The 18,158-nt window shown below is 26.9% G+C and overlaps 2 protein-coding genes across 2 annotated transcripts in view; one reads left to right on the top strand and one right to left on the bottom strand.

Annotated features, from left to right (window-relative positions):
• LOC127282315 (uncharacterized) overlaps positions 1-8,774 on the top strand; it is a 61,588-nt gene extending 52,814 nt beyond the window's left edge. Inside the window, exon 5 of the mRNA XM_051306486.1 lies at positions 8,632-8,774. The gene's annotated coding sequence lies outside the window, so the exon portion shown is untranslated. The remainder of the gene's footprint in view (positions 1-8,631) is intronic.
• LOC127282323 (uncharacterized) overlaps positions 1-17,769 on the bottom strand; it is a 145,308-nt gene extending 127,539 nt beyond the window's left edge. The window contains exon 1 of the mRNA XM_051306494.1: positions 17,710-17,769. The gene's annotated coding sequence lies outside the window, so the exon portion shown is untranslated. The remainder of the gene's footprint in view (positions 1-17,709) is intronic.
• Positions 17,770-18,158: the final 389 nt, after the last annotated feature.

The following is an 18,158-nucleotide window of genomic DNA, read 5'->3' as shown; positions in this document are numbered from 1 at the left end:
AAAAAAAAAAATTTTCATTCCGGGACCAACGCTTTCTAGTTGTAAAAAGTTATACTATAACCGATTCTTTGATCGGGACTCTCAATTTTTATTTTATCTTTAATTTATTGTTCCTGTGCACTTATAAGATTATTTTTTACAGCTCACAATCATGCCTGTACAGTTGCTGCCTAACCTTTTTATAAAAGTTCACCTGAAGGAGACATTCACAGCTCTAACTAATAATTAGTTTAAAAAAATAGATTCGCGTTCTTGTATGCCCTGTGCAATGGCCATATTTTGGTCAGTTACAGTTTGCTGCAGGAACATAAAGCCAGTCTAGAAACTTTATTTATTAGTCACTTTGTCTGCTATTGAAATGAAATGAGTGGAGAAAACCTATCATCATCGTTCTATTAAAGACTGCAAAAATGTAGATAATATTCGATTGTCGAATCACGATACTCATAGGTCAACAAGCTGATAATAGAATACCCGATCTTCATCTGGAGACATCAATTCCATTCAATCCTCGCCATTATGAATTATTACACAATAATTTTTTTAATGTTTAAGGCAAAATTAAAATTAATTTAAAATATAATATTTAATAATAATTAGTGATATTTTTATTTATAAATTCATTCTTTTTAAAATGAAGGTCAACAAGCTGATAATAGAATACCCGATCTTCATCTGGCGACATCAATTCCATTCATCATTTCATTCAATCCTTGCCATTATGAATTATACCTAAATTTACATGTGAATACCTTACTAACATTAAACATTCCAAGTAAATATTTTTATTTATTTTAATTCTCGTTATAGTCAATTTTGAAATTAAAAAAATGGTACTTATAAAGATTTGTTAGTTCTTGAACTCACTCTTTTCAAATTTGTAACATCTCTTTAATAATAAGATTACTGTAGTGTAATAACAATATTTATTTAGATGTAAGTGAATTTAAATTTAATTGTCAGTTTAATTTTCATTACATCTTTAATTGATTGAGACTGCCTACTAACAAGTTTATTTCTCACAGCCCACAACCATGCCTCAACATTTGCTGCTTAATCCATATGAATCAAAGTCTATCTGAAGACAACATTCACAGATATACCTAATAATTGGTTTTAAAAAAGATTTGCGTTCTTGTATGCCCTGTGCAATGGCCATATTTTGGTCAGTTACAGTTTGCTGCAGGAACATAAAGCCAGTCTAGAAACTTTATTTATTAGTCACTTTGTCTGCTATTGAAATGAAATGAGTGGAGAAAACCTATCATCATCGTTCTATTAAAGACTGCAAAAATGTAGATAATATTCGATTGTCGAATCACGATACTCATAGGTCAACAAGCTGATAATAGAATACCCGATCTTCATCTGGCGACATCAATTCCATTCAATCCTCGCCATTATGAATTATTACACAATAATTTTTTTAATGTTTAAGGTAAAATTAAAATTAATTTAAAATATAATATTTAATAATAATTAGTGATATTTTTATTTATAAATTCATTCTTTTTAAAATGAAGGTCAACAAGCTGATAATAGAATACCCGATCTTCATCTGGCGACATCAATTCCATTCATCATTCCATTCAATCCTCGCCATTATGAATTATGCCTAAATTTACAAGTGAATACCTTACTAACATTAAACATTTCAAGTAAATATTTTTATTTATTTTAATTCTCGTTAAAGTCAATTTTGAAATTAAAAAAAAATGGAACTTATAAAGATTTGTTAGTTCTTGAAATAACTCTTTTAAAATTTGTAACATCTCTTTAATAATAAGACTACTATAGTGTAATAACAATATTTATTTAGATGTAAGTGAATTTTAATTTAATTGTCAGTTTAATTTTCCCTACATTTTCAATTTCTTGACACTGCCTACTTAAAAGATTTTTTTTACAGTTCACAATTATGCCTCTACATTTGCTGCTTAATCCATATGAATCAAAATCCATCTGAAGACAACATTCGCCGATATTACTAATAATTAGTTTTGAAAATAGATTTGCGTTCTTTGTATGCCCTGTGCAATGGCCATATTTTGGTCAGTTACAGTTTGCTGCAGGAACATAAAGCTAGTCTAAAAACTTTAATTATTAGTATTTTACTGTTATTGAAGATAATAATAATTAGGAAAAACGTCAATCATATTTCAAGCACATCAACTATTTGAGAGAATAGCTGCACTGATGAAAACTGACAAAATGTGCATAATATTCCATTGTCAAATTGCGATAATGAAACTAACACATCAAATCTTTCAGGTAAAATAAAAACATGTAAAATATAATGTTTAATAATCAGTGATATATTTTTTCTTATTAAACTTATTTTTTTTTAATTTAGGTCGAATTAAGTCATTTTCTACCCAACTGATATCTGAAAACCTTATCTTCATTTGGCCACTTCCACATACATCAATTCCATTCAATCCTTGCCATTATGAATTTTGACTTCAAGTAATTTTACAGGTAAATATTTTAATTTAACTAAACATTGATAAATGTAAAAGCGCTTCGTTTTTTAAAATTCAGTTCTGCAATTTAAAATATTATATATTTAATTGAAAACGATAATTGTTAAATACGTTATTAAACGAGGGGGAATTTACTAGTTAAAAACGTGTACACTTGACTACCGGTAATACACCTCATATTACCCTTATTACTAAGCATTACACATTATTACACAGATATTACAGAATTTTTTGCGTTATTACAGAACCGTAATAACGAATTATTACACGGTATTACGCGATATAACACAAGTATTACAGAAAGAGTGTACACTTGACTACCTGAGTTCCCGGAAAATTTTTGGTTTTTTCCCAGAATTCATGGAATTTTCGTTTCAATCAAGTAATTGATACTCCGGGATGACTCCAACGTACATCCAGATATCCAGGAGTCAATTGGACAACTTCATCAGGGAATTTTAGCTGATTGACAAGTTTATTGTATTGTTAAAATAATGAAGTAAACGATTATTAAAATAATGAAGTAAACTATCGATAATTTATCATATTTTGTGTCTACTTATTTTTTTTGAGATGCCGCTATAGCGGTCATGCACACTGCTGGCACGACATTTTTATGCCTCTATAGAGGTCAATAACAGTGAAGGGATTAAGTATCACTTTTTGTTAAACTCATATGTATTTTTAGTAAATTGACTACTAAAGTGGGGAAAAAACGAGAAGAAGACGAAATTTCTTATTTAATAGAAGTCTCTTTAACAATATATGACCTCTTTTTTCAATATTTAGTAGTCAAGTTAAGAAAAATTCGACGTGGACAGTGTCGTAATTTAAAAGGGTTAGATGAAGCCCCGACTTAATCGCAACAATTATTCATTAACTTTTAATTATATCATAAATAATATTAATGAGGCTTTAATGTATAGGTTATTTTTCTTTTTCTGTGTTTAAAATTTCACAATCCGGTTAGATTATACATTGAAAATACATTTTTTATGAAGTTAGGGGCGCTTAAAACATCAAGTACTCTTCTGAGCACATGTGAGCTTGACTATGAAACCCCCCCCAAAAAATATATCATGTCATGTACATCTCTTATATGAGAGATTCTTTTTCAATCGCCCCAGCCCAAAAAGTCAATGTTCTGGGATTGGCTTCATACTTTGGTAAATTGTTGTCCGATATGATAGTAATAAATCCCTAAAATATAAACGCATTAAAAAAATATTTGTAAAAAGTAGAGGGGGTTGAAGTTTTGACGTTAAGGGTAACATTGTCATTTTCAAATCCGTATAACTATTACAAAAGTTAATGGATTTTAATTTATCTATAATGAATTTTGATGCATTTTTCACGTACTTTTCAAAAATGTATACAAAATTTAAAAAAAAAAAATTTTGACCCCTTTTTTCAAAATCAACCCTTATTTTTCGATTTTCACCCCTTCGGTAAAGTAAAGTGGGACAACAATAATTTTGTGAGAATCCTAATATTAAATAATCATAAATATTAAATCCAAGTTTATAATTATTTTAATTATTAAGAATCAGTTTGAACGAAAATTCCCTTAAGAAGTTGTCCAATTGATTCCTAGTCATCATGATGTACGTTGGAGTCATCCTGGAGTATCGATTGTTTTATTACAGCTAAAATTCCCTGAAGAAGTTGTCCAATTGACTCCTAGTCATTATGATGTACGTTAGAGTCATCCTGGAGTATTGATTATTTGATTACAGCTAATTCTCTCGACTGGTTGTCCCATTGAGTCCTAGACATCATGATCTACGTTAGAGTCATCCTGGAGTATTGATTATTTGATTACAGCTAAATTTCCCTGAAGAAGTTGTCCAACTGACTCCTATTCATCATGATGTACGTTGGAGTCATCCTGGAGTATCGATTGTTTGATTACAGCTAAAATTCCCTGGAGAAGTGTTCCAATTGATTCCTAGTCATCATGATGAACGTTGGAGTCATCCTGGAGTATTGATGGTTTGATTACAGCTAAACTTCCCTGAAGAAGTTGTCCAATTGACTCCTGGATATCTGGATGTACGTTGGAGTCATCCCGGAGTATCAATTAGTTGATTGAAACGAAAATTCCATGAATTCTGGGAAAAAACCAAAAAAATTCCGGGAATGTTCTCAGAATGTTCTGGGAACTACTCCCAGAGTCACTCTGCAAAAATTCCGGGAACCTTTTCACGTGGGTTTGTAGATTTTCTTTAATAATAAGATTCTTGTATTGTAATTACATATTAAAATTGACGTAACAGAAATTATTGTCACAATATCAGTTTAGTTTTCAGTACATTTTTAATTTATTGACACTGCCTACTTAAAAGATTTTTTTACAGTTTACAATTATGCCTCTACATTTGCTGCTTAATCCATATGAATCAAAATCCATCTAAAGACAACATTCACAGATATACCTAATAATTAGTTTTGAAAATAGATTTGCGTTCTTTGTATGCCCTGTGCAATGACCATAATTTTGGTCAGTTACAGTTTGCTGCAGGAACATAAAGCCAGTCTAAAAACTTTAATTATTAGTATTTTACTGTTATTGAAGATAATAATAATTAGGAAAAATGTCTACCACATTTCAAGCACACTAACTATTTGAGGGAATTAATTTCACTGATGAAAAAAAAGGAAACTGTCAAAATGAATATCATATTAGGTTTGTCGAATTATAATAATAAGATTTATGAGCGTTAATTTTTTGGAATCTTATAAGTAAAATTAACATAAATTTGAAATTGATAAAAAAATGTGGTTTTCTTTTAAATGTAGGTAAAAGAATACATTCCGCCAAAATGTTATCTGAAAAAATTTCCTTGAGTATGACACTTCTAGTGGATTACAATATAGGCAATTCTCACAGTTATAGAAATCATCAACAACAAGCTTTACTAGGTAACATCAAATTAAAAATAATAATCACTGATAAACATGTTTATTTTACTTGAACTTAATAAATTATAAAGAGCCTTATTTCCGTTTAAAAAAACGATTGATTGACATTGTTTTATTTTTATAAAGTATTTATTGTTTGCTACAATATAAATGAAGTCTACTTTAAATATAAAAGATTATTACAATTTTTGATACGTGTTTAATTTATTGACATCATCCACTTACAAGATTTTTCTTTTACAGCTTACAACCATGCATTTACACTTACTGTCTAACCCTTAGAACGAAAATTAACTGAAGACAATATTCATGAACAAAACTAATAATTAGTCTAGAAACTTTTATTATTCGATTCTGTTATTGAAGATAATGATAATGAGGAAGAGCGTCCATCATATTTCAAGCAACAAATATCTGTCAAAAAAATAAGAAACTACTTGAATTAAAACAATATTTGGTGAACGAGTTACTTACTTACTGTAAACTGAGACGATTTCAAGATGGATAAACATTATACACATTTAGTGATGAAAAAAGAAAACACTCAGAATTTCACAAATACTATACTAACTGCAGGAACTATTGTCTACAAAAGATAAGATATCAACAATTTAATACTAACTCGGCGAATTTAATGTTATTATGAAAATTCGATAAAACCATGAAAAAATAGATACTTTTTTTATATCGATAAAGGTTCTATTCTAAGGACAAAAAAAAGAAATTAAATAAATTTAAAATTTGTTAATCGAGGGTTGATGGGTCGCTGGTTACACAGGAAAACTTGGACTCATTTTTGCTGCAACTCAAAATGAGTTCATGTTAAATAACATAAAAAGATGCTCCACCAACCAACTGATTTTTGTTGAGTATCATATTTAGTTTCGTACACGTTACTCATTTTCAAATCAGGTTTCTTTGGTGTATGAATCTGCAAACAGATTTTAAAAATTCAAAATGGCGGATTTAATTTGGCGATAAATATGTAAAAATTTTATAGGATTCGTTTGAAACTTTTGAATATTTTAAATCTGATATCAAATCTAACGTCAGCGACTCCAAAAACCTATAAGTAACAAATTTTATGAGAATTTAATTTTTTTATCTATGCATTTCATCCACTCAACTAAAAATGGACAATTTTCAACCTCACAATCGAACCGTTCCCGTTTAAAAATACGTATCAATTTTTTTCAAAGTTGTATTAAATTTTTAATATTCAATTAAGTATGTTAATGGAAAATCGGTCAAGCTCTCTAACGGATACTATATTAGTAGTCGGGCAGTAGTGAATGATGCATACTCGCTCCTTGCTTGACGACTACCATTAAAAGGTGAGCGTTCGACCGTCTTTTGCACTGAAATTCTTAATTGCAATCGGCGAGTTTTACTTGTTTCAAACTTTTGTACACAAAATTCCCATTAAAAACGTAAAATGATACCTGATGCAACGATTCTGGTATCAAGTTGACGCAAATGCCTTTAACCATTTTGATTTATTTAGTTGTAAACTTCTATACTCGAAATTCCTGTAGAAGATGTCAAAATGACACCTGGTGCAACGGTTAGGGTGACAGGTTGACGTAAGTACCTTAAAATGTCTTGATTTACTTTGTTTCTTACTTTTAAACTAGAAAATCCCGTAGAAGATGTCAAATTGACACCTAGTGCAACGGTTAGGGTGTCAGGTTGACGTAACTACCCTAAAATGTCTTGATTTACCTTGTTTCTTACTTTTAAACTCGAAATTCCCGTAGAAGATGTCAAATTGACACCTAGTGCAACGGTTAGGGTGTCAGGTTGACGTAACTACCCTAAAATGTCTTGATTTACCTTGTTTCTTACTTTTAAACTCGAAATTCCCGTAGAAGATGTCAAATTGACACCTAGTGCAACGGTTAGGGTGTCAGGTTGACGTAACTATCTTAAAATGTCTTGATTTACTTTGTTTCTTACTTTTAAACTAGAAATTCCCGTAGAAGATGTCAAAATGACACTTGGTGCAACAGTTTAAATGTCAGGTTAACGCAACTGCCTTTAAACATTTTGGTTCACTCAGTTGTTTACATCTGGACTCGAAATTCCCGTAGAGAATATAAAAATTATACCTTGTGCAACGATTTTGCTATTAGGGTAATGGATAATCTTATATATTATATATAAGATATAATATATTATATTTAATAATAGTATATTTTTCTCCAGGTTTACGATTTTCCAGGTAAGAGGATATGAATAGTGGGCAGAAATTTGCTAATTGTCTTTGGCACATTAAAAACGTAAAAAAATAAAAAAAATCTTATTTAAATTACTTAAATTCAAAAACTAATGCTTTATTATTTATTAAAATATATTCTGAAAGAAAACTCTAGTTTCTAATGAATTTAATAAATTTATTATATTAATTAAAAAACTTATTTTATGTTCAATAAAAGAATTAAATTCTAATTGTTCAATAAAAATTTGGGAGAATGTCCTGTTCTCATTTTAATTACCTTTAATTTTCATTGCATTTAGTTTTTACGTTTTCGAAAGAAGTTCTTTTGATCATTCCTTTGAATCATTTTTTTTTATTTTACATAAATTAATTTTTATTTACTTTTTATATCATTATTTTATTGTTCATACAGTATTTTGCTTTTTTTACTATTGTTTTGCTTTGCACAATCATTTCTATTAATTTTTTTACACAATATTTTTTTATTAAAAAAATTCATTCATACTTATCGAAAATTATTTTAAACTTTTCATAAAAATTTTCTTTATTTCTTTTATTTAAATTTTTATCAATCTATTATATAAGAAAGGCGTAGTGGCTTCATTTTTATTCTTAAAAACAAGAATAAAATTAAAATCGCAGTAACTGAGAAAATGAGTAATGAGAATAAAGTTTAAACATCAAAAAAATTTTATATCAACACTTAAAAAGCAGTGAAAAAATTAAAAAGCAATGTAAAAAAATAATATCAGTATAAAAATGAAAACTCAGTTCAGAAATAAAAAAGCAATATACAAATTTTAAAACTGAAAACAATAAAACAATAATTGCAAAGAAAAGTAACAATACCAATTTTGTCCCCACGGAACCATTTGGATGTTAAAAAACATCCATGTTTGAAAACTATTACTTTGCTTTTATTTTCAAAATAATAAAAATAAGTTTTTTTTAAAACATTTAAAAAATATATGTTTTAAAATATAATAAAAAATTATACGTTTGTTTCAGATTCGTCAAATGGCGTTCCAAAGGTCTAAAGGCGTCATCAGTTTAGTATTTTTTATTTTTCTAAGTTTTAGTTTTTTTTTCACTCATATTTTCTAATTCTTTTAATTTGATTCTTTCTTTAAATTTAAATTCTTAAAAAAATAAAAATTAAAACATATGCAGCAGAAAATGGTGAATAAATTTGTTTAAAAAGTTTTAAAAATATTGCTCTCTCATATTTCTTTTCCACATATCATATCCTTATAATATCCATTTAATTATTTTCTCAGCATATTAGCATTTAAATTGTTTATGCTATAATTAGCAATTTCTCTTCTCAGTAAATTCGCATTTTATATATTTAGAAAATTAGCAATTCAATTTTTCAGCGAATTCACATTTTAACTTTTCAGCGAATTCGCATTTTAACTTTTCAGCGAATTCGCATTTTAACTTCGCAGCGACTTCGCGTTTTAACTTTTTAGTTAATTCGCATTTATGTTTCTCAGCTAGTTCGCATTTCAACTTCTCTGCTAGTTCGCATTGCGAACTCGCCAGGAGGGGGACATTTTGCTATTCGCCACTACTTCGCAGGGAGTTCGCAATGCGAACTAACAAACCTCGCATTGCGAACTCCCTGCGAACTCCCTGCGAAATATCGTGCTATCTGGGATAAATCATAAAAAAGGTGATTTATGATTGGTTCATCATATTTTCAAGTGTTCTGCGCACGCGCAAATACAATTTTTTCGTTTATTCTCCTCGAAGGATAAATTCATACTCGAGTTTATACCTCTTCGTTGCAAACAGCCTCTCAGTTAACTATAAATGTTCAACAATAGTCCAAAAAAAGATCACTCGTTCAAAAATCGACTTCTAAGAACACGGAAAAATCCATGTATTTGAATTTTTCATAAAATAATATTAAAACGTATATCAATGCCCTCAAATCCCCCATGTTTCTAACAAGTCAAAGTAACATATTTTCGTAAAATTACTGTAAAATCTATAAAAATCAATATCTTTTGCACGGACGAAAACGTTCAAAGAATAAAACCTAATTATTTATTTTATAAAAATTCATTTGTAACCATTAAAGTACATACTGGGTACAGATCGCCAAGGTGTTTTTTAAATCTCCGTAACTTATTAGGAAACTTTGGAGTGATTATTGTGATACCTCTTTATGACAACTAGTGCGCTTTTTCAGGAGAGGAGCAATAAATAAACAAAACTCGCACTGGGATGCAAATCGCCTAATGTGTTTTGAACTTCAGAAAAGCACCTTAGTTAAGCAAATTAATTTCTTTAAAAAACCAATTCTGTGCAACTTTTCGTATAACATTCTTTAAGAAAACATCAAAATAAGTTATAAATATGTTTTGTAAAACTGTTGGAGTAATTTTAAAAATTAACATATTTTAGTTTTGTAATTACCTATCTTTTTATATTTTAATGTAGTTTTTTTAAAATAATATTATTCTATATATTTCATATGAGTAAATTATTATATATTTATTAATAAAATGTAAAATTGGAATGTAAAAAATATTATTGTCGAATAAAAAGGTTTACATATAGACATTGTATCTTTGCAATGTAGAGTTTTGTATTCAATGATGCCTTATCGGTATTAGTTTAATAAATTAAGTTTAATTGCAGGTATAATTCCACGCAATAAGTTTTCGTACAGTATATAGTAATAAAAAAAATTTCTAATTGAAATATTCTTTGTCTCTAAGTACTTTAAAATCTATCTTACTTGATTTGCAATTTAAAAATTTTTTTTTAGCTTAATTTATGTAATCTTTCAAAATTTACAACTACTTTTTTAATTTAATTTCGTACAGAATTTTTATTATTGATACAAAAAGAATTTTTTTGATAAATAAATAGTCAATTCTTTAATTTATCTTAATTTTCAATATATTCCCTGATAATGTTAAAAATATTACCTAATTTGTTATAAAAATACGGACATTTTAAGGAAAAAGATTGTTTTTGAAAAGAAAATTGTGTTACTGTTTATTCTTAAATATTTTATTGAAAAGTAATTTTTTATTAATAAAACTATTATTATCATATTCGTAAGAAAATTCTTTATGAATTACAAAAAAGTCAACTGAATTTCATTAATTTAAGCCAAAGATTTCAAAGTTTCGCGAGGTACAAATCGTCCATGTGTCTATCCAATGTAAGTTTTTGAAGTATGTATTTTAAGGGTTAATACTTTCTTTAGGTTCGCAAAATAACATAATAAAAAGGTTTAACTTTTTAAGATATTCAGCTCTGGCATTTGACTTTACAGCCCTTCTTGAATGCGCTAAAAATCTTGTTTACTTAGCTTTACAAGGATATAATACACTTTATATTTATCGTAATCCATATTAATATTATGAACTGATACACTGAAAAAAAACTAGTAGGTTTTACTACTTTTTAACTACTCTGAATAGTACAATAGGTCCTCAACTGAATTTAAACGGTTCTATTAACTATATAAAAATAGTTAAACCAATTAAAAATGTAATCGGTAGAATGACATTTTGTGATTGTATTAACTCAATTTAAAAATGTTAAAACAACTCAAGATGTAAGTAGTAGATTTTACTACTTAAAGTGGTTCAATAGGCTTTAAGAAAATTTTTTTGGTACATTTAATAAATATTTTGCAATTGAAACTACTACTTTAAGTAGTAAACTTTACTACTGAAAGTGGTTCAATAGGCTTTAAGAACATTTTTTTGGTACAATTAATAAATATTTTGCAATTGAAACTACTACTTTAAGTAGTAAACTTTACTATTGAAAGTGGTTCAATAGGCTTTAAGAACATTTTTTTGTAGAATTAATAAATCTTTTGCAATTAAAACTACTACTTTAAGTAGTAAATTTTACTACTTAAAATAGGAAAATAAAATTATTTTTTATTTATAATTGTTTATTATTAGTAGAATTGACTTTTTCATCCTCTCTCCTATACTGACGCTTATTTTATGCCCTAACGATTATGTACCTAACAGAGAAAATTTCTAACCGACGGGAATTGAACCCTCGACCCTAACGCTCGCAATCCGATACCTTAACCAACTAACCACGCTCGCTCGCTACGACAGTCTGCAAACTACTCGAAGACTACTTTCTGCTTGTCCAATTGGTAATTTAACTATTTAAAGTAGTCATTTTTACTACTTTTATTAGTTGCTATTACTATCCTTTTTAAGTTTTGACTTGTAAATTTTTCATCTTTTAATTATATTATAAGTTGTTTAATTGCATAGTGCAGTAAAATCTACTACTTAAAGTGATAGTTTTAATTGCAAAGGATTTTTTAATTCTACGACATAAATGTTCTTAAAGCCTATTGAACCATTTTGAGTAGTAAAATCTACTACTTAAAGTAGTAGTTTTAATTGGAAACGATTTGTAAATTTTACATCAAAAATGTTCTTCAAGCTTATCGAATTAATTAAAATAGTCAAAATTTACTAATTAAAGTAGTAGTTTTAATTACAGACGACTTGTTAATTCTACAACAAGAATTTTATTGAAGCCTATAAAATCATAGGAATTAATAAAAAATTTACTACTCAAAAAGCAGTTATATTAATTAAAGAAAATAATTCCTTTTACTACATTTCATATAACTGGTGAATAGTAGTTGGATTTACTACTCTTCAAATTTTGAGTTGACTACAATTCCACTTGTTTTTACTACCTTAAAAAAGTTAATTTTACTACCGATCTGTAGTTGTACTTTAACTACATATTTACGTAAAATCAACTATTACTTATTAACTTCTTAAAAATAGTTACATTAACTACATGAACATGATTAGATTAACTAAAAAAGTAGTTATTTTAACTACTTTCTAGTCAACTACCCAATGGTAGTTGAATTTCTCGGCAACATTTTTTTCAGTGTAAAAGTGCCAACGGGCAGGACACGTTTTTTATCTTTTTATCAAAAAATTCGGAAAATTTAATCCAATTTAAAGAAACATAATGTAGGTAAAAATATCGAAATAATTAGTTATTAAAAGAGAGTTTCGTTTTCAACTTCCAATGGGATATTATAAGTTATTATACTCGCTTAGTGCCAAAAAAAGTTAAAATATAGTAACGTAAAATTTAACTTCCCTATAAGTTAATTTGAGAAGTGAAAATTGTGTTACGTTACGCATCATCTCACAAGTAAATTGTAATTTAACTTCTCTTTTTTAGGAGGCTAATAGAATTAAATTAAGTCCCCTTTGGAGTCGATTTTTAAGTTGAAGAAATTGTATTTCTAACTCCGTTTACCATTTACTCCATAAATGGTTAAGTTATACAAATTTGACCAAGTCTGCATTTTTAGTCGGCTCATAGTAGGGTCAATCTTACGAAGATTGATAAATTTCAACGAGTTGCCGATTATTATCAGCAAAACTATGTATTTACAAAATCATTAGTAATAAACTTATTTAAAAGTAATAAGTTATTAAATCACGTATAATGTAACATTTCAGTAATTATCTTATATATATATATCTCATATCTACGTAAATAAGAAGCTCAATTATATATTTCAAATATATCATGCCCTCAGAACCAATTGCTTTGTTTCATTATACAAAAGCGCCCAATGCCTAATTTATGGTAAAATTGGAAAGCAATAAAATTGTGATAAAAAGCTATTCGAAGAAAAAAGTTCACTGATTTATAAGTACCCATTTTAGAGTTATAGAAATTTATACTTCATTCAAATGGATGATTTATCAATGTTTATATATTTTAATATTTCTTACTATTAAATTTTAGAGTTAAGAAATTATTAAACAGAAACATCAAAAAGTTTGTACAGAGTAGAATATTTTTATTTTTAGCGAAATCTAAAAATAAAATTTTTACAAAGTGGTCAAATGTAAAAAAGAAAATAATATAACGGAAAGATTTTTAAAAAATTAGTTGAAAGACATTATTTAAAAAATTTTACAGAAATTAAAAACAAATTATTTTATTACTTTAATTAATATGTTATTATGTTGAAAAGTGGAAATAAAAATTTGTATGGAAAATGAAGAACAAAATACAAGAAAAAAAGGTTTAATAAATTATGAAAGCAAATAAATAAAAAAATTTGTAAGAAACGAAATTTTTATAACATATAAAATAATTTGTCTTTGTTAACCAAACATTTGGTTACTATCTGTGCAATTAAATTAAATTTTCGTGTACAAACAACAAAATTCCCTCGTTAATTTAGCTGTGCAACTGGATAAAAGAAATATGTGTAAGAAGAACATAGCTGTGTCGAGAAAAACTTGCGCCCGTGGAGAAAGTTGAGATCAGACGCCCCCTTCAACAGTGAATTTCATAATTCAGCGCCCCCTAAATATGGGAAAATTTTGGCTCCCGTGGCGGCCGCCCACTCACCCCCCTCCTCGACACGGTACTGGAGAGGAAAGAAACTTCACTTGAAATTTTTTAATTCCAGTGTCATGTGTTGATTTAATGTAAAAAGTGAAATATTTTTTCATCAAATAAGCATTGACAAGAAAATGTAAAAAAAGCTGCTGAAATCTATTTACAATTCTTAATTTTGTTTTTTCAAAAAAAAATATATACTTATTATATACCTAGACACAATTTGAAAATTTTATAAGGGCATGATAAATATCAATTTTTATTATACAGTTAATCATACTGAGAACAAAGTTATTTAAGTAGTAACACCCATTGTTGTTTACTTTAATAATTATATAATATTCAAAACATTTTTATAAATTAAATCTGAAAGAAAAATAAATTTTTTTAAATTATTCCAAACTGTAATTAATTCAAAATTCAATTATTTCACATTTCAGTCAATAAAAAATCCAGTTCTTATAAATTTTAATAATTTATAAATTAAATTATTCTAAACATGAGTCCATTACAAATTTCAGGATTTTACTTCAAAATCTAAAATGAATTCAATTATTACACCTTTTAAACAATTGAAAATTGAACTATTTTAAATTTCATTGAAGTAAAAATTTAATTATTCGAAACGTTAGTCAAATTTAAATTTATATTTTTTTACATTCCAATCTGTTAAAAAATAATATTACTTTACCATTTTAATTCATTGAAAATTGAAATAGTAAAAAAAATTTCATTGAAAGCAGAAATCTTCAAGATTCCAATCAATTTAATATTTAATTCTTCTGAATTTTAAAAGTGCCAATAATTGCATTTTTAAGTGATAGGAATGTGTAATAATTGAATTTATAATTTTTATTAAAGAATGATTAAATTTTCAAGTAAATCAATTTTTTCCAAATATTAACCAAATAAAAACTGAATATTCCAAATTTTCAATGGACTTGAATACAAAAAAATATAATTTCAAATTTTTAATTTTAGAATACTTAATTTTTAAAGTGATCCGAATATTAAATAATTGAATCAACATTTTTTTTAAATTAGAATAGTCGAAATTTTAAGAGATTCGATTATTCCAAATTTTAGGGAATTAAAAATTCAATTCTTTTAAATGCACAAATTTTGAGATATTTATTTTTTAGTTGATTGGAATCTGTAGCAATTAAATTTTCCATTTCAAAAAATGTTAATACAATTAAATTTTTATTTAATTGGAAGGTAAAGTAATTGAATTTATAAATTATGAAAATGTAAAAGAATTAAATTTTTAATTGAATGAAATTTTCAATAAATAACTTGATGATTTAGTAGAATTTGAATTATCTAAATTTAAAATTTATTAAAGTTTAAAATAATTGACTTTTGAAATAAATATTTAGAGTGATTAAATTTGTAATAATTGAGACTTTTAATTTTAATAAATTGAATTGAAGTTAATTCAATTTATTGTCGTTTAATTAAATTATTGATAACTCCTGAATAATGGCTTAGTCTTAGAAAACAATTTTAAATTAGTAAAAAAATATATTATTTGAATTTAAAAAAAAAACTCTTTAATTTTTATAATTAAAAGTTCCGAAATTTTCCTAACTTTTTCCTGCCACTTGACAATCATATAATATAATTATAAAATTTTCTTCGTGATCTTTAGTTCCAAACATAATTTAATTTAATTTTAAGATTCAAAACAAATTAAAATTTATTTCGTGAAATAAAAAACAAAAATTCATCACAAAGTCAATAATTGAGGAAAATATTTACCTCATTGGTACTAACTATTTAAATATCATCAAAAAAATTTGATCAAATTAAATTTCAACTGAATTTCTTAGCATTATAAAAAACACAATAGCTATAATAATATTAAAAAAAATAATAATTATTTAATTATTAACGGTAATAATATGCAAATATGAGCACAATTTAATTTTCAAACATTTTTAGAATTTTTAAAGATAAATAAATTAACAATTTAAATTAAATTAATTATTAATAAAATTAAAAAGCAATTTAAAATATCTTTCGGCCGAAAAGATTTATTAATAATTACTTTGTTTATACTTATATAAATTCGAAGATTTCATACATACAGGCAAGAACGATACACATTCATACACCTAACCTTACAATTTTCTCGAAATACTTAATATTTGTCACAAAAACAAGCATTTATTTTACGAACCAGAAAGTGGAAAAAAGCAAATCACACAACATACACACACATACATATATGAGCCGCCGGAAAGTAAAAGGGCGCATAAAATTTGTACGGCCGTTCGAGTTGGCCCCTGACGCTTGAAAAATCGATTTAAAAAAAAAAATTTTTTTTTATTACTACATTACTGGAAATTTTATTCCGCATCTTTTTTCTTCTATGAAAAAAATCTCTATCTTTTTCGGTTTTCGAGAAAATCGAAAAAAACTAGATTTTTAAAAAACACAAATTTAATTAAATTTTTCACTTCAACTCGCTCTAAAAAACAAAGTTATAAATATTTTTTGACAAAATTTACAGGAATTATAGTTTAAACTATTCTTAAAACGACAAACTTTGTAAGAATGTGATTTTTTTATTTCGAAAAAAGTTATGAATTTTTTTGTTTCACAGTGACAAATTTACGTTTCCAAATTTTCAAGGGCTTCGTTTATCTGAAAAATTTTCAGTCAGTGAAAACTTATCCCGAAAAAAATGTTCACTAGGGTATTACAAACATTTTTGTAAAATATTTTTGCAATTGGAATAGCCGTTTAAGAAATATTATTGAAAAACAATTTTTCGTCAAACGCGCGCGAGTCAAAAACTTCCCGTTTGTGTAGAGCCGGCTAGTACTCAGCGATGGCTGCCAAGGTCGTTTATGTTTACTCGCGCGCGTTTGACGAAAAATAGTTTTTCAATAATATTTCGTAAACGTCTATTCCAATTGCAAAAATATTTTACAAAAATGTTTGTAAGACCCTAGTGAACATTTTTTTCGGGATAAGTTTTCACTGACTGAAAATTTTTCAGATAAACGAAGCCCTTGAAAATTTGGAAACGTAAATTTGTCACTGTGAAACAAAAAAAATTCATAACTTTTTTCGAAATAAAAAAATTACATTCTTACAAAGTTTGTCGTTTTAAGAATAGTTTAAACTATAATTCCTGTAAATTTTGTCAAAAAATATTTATAACTTTGTTTTTTAGAGCGAGTTGAAGTGAAAAATTTAATTAAATTTGTGTTTTTTAAAAATCCAGTTTTTTTCGATTTTCTCGAAAACCGAAAAAGATAGAGATTTTTTTCATAGAAGAAAAAAGATGCGGAATAAAATTTCCAGTAATATAGTAATAAAAAAAAATTTTTTTTTTAAATCGATTTTTCAAGCGTCAGGGGCCAACTCGAACGGCCGTACAAATTTTATGCGCCCTTTTACTTTCCGGCGGCTCATATGTATGTACATACACACATATATATATAATATATATTAATATATACATTTATAAATCTATTTATTTACTAATTTTAAAACATGTGTTCAACGCCATGAACGAGAAAAAAGTTCTCTTTTTTTCGGACAAAAAAAGTTAATTTGAATTAAACAAACTTAGAATTATTTTGCAGAACGATATTCAGGAAAACTCAAAGATAATAAAAAAGAAATAGTGTATAAAGTATAGTAAAAAATGGAGAAAATAAACAATGAAATATTACATACCTTGAAAAGCGGCAAAAGCTGGACTCTAAGCAGCCGACAACTAACACTCCTCGAGATGCGCGAGACGCGAGACTACCGAGACGAGACAATCAAAACTAAAATACGAGATCCTTGAGAGCACTCAAGTGCCATCTGTATGCTGACAGATGAAACCTGTGCGGATTTACGCGCCCTGGGTAAATTACACATCAAAGTAATGACAAAATAACTATTTTAATATTTCGTGGATTTATCGTCTTTAAGTTAAATTGAATTACGCAAAACAATAAAATAAACATTTTAACTAATAATTCATCATGAAAAAAATATATTTCTCTACATTTTTCATATAAATACTCACAAAATTCACGAATAGTCACTGCACAACTTTACACATTTATACTTTATTAATTAAAGTCAAATTCCACTTAATTCTTGTAGAAATCAATAAAATAAATGCTAATTTAGCA

The sequence above is a fragment of the Leptopilina boulardi genome, unplaced genomic scaffold (genome assembly GCF_019393585.1).
Source record: "Leptopilina boulardi isolate dan_hultmark-lab unplaced genomic scaffold, ZJU_Lbou_2.1 LbouV2_297, whole genome shotgun sequence".
NCBI classification, from domain to species: Eukaryota; Metazoa; Arthropoda; class Insecta; order Hymenoptera; family Figitidae; genus Leptopilina; species Leptopilina boulardi.
Note: the sequence above shows the minus strand (reverse complement) of the source record. Positions and strands in the feature narration are given on the sequence as shown.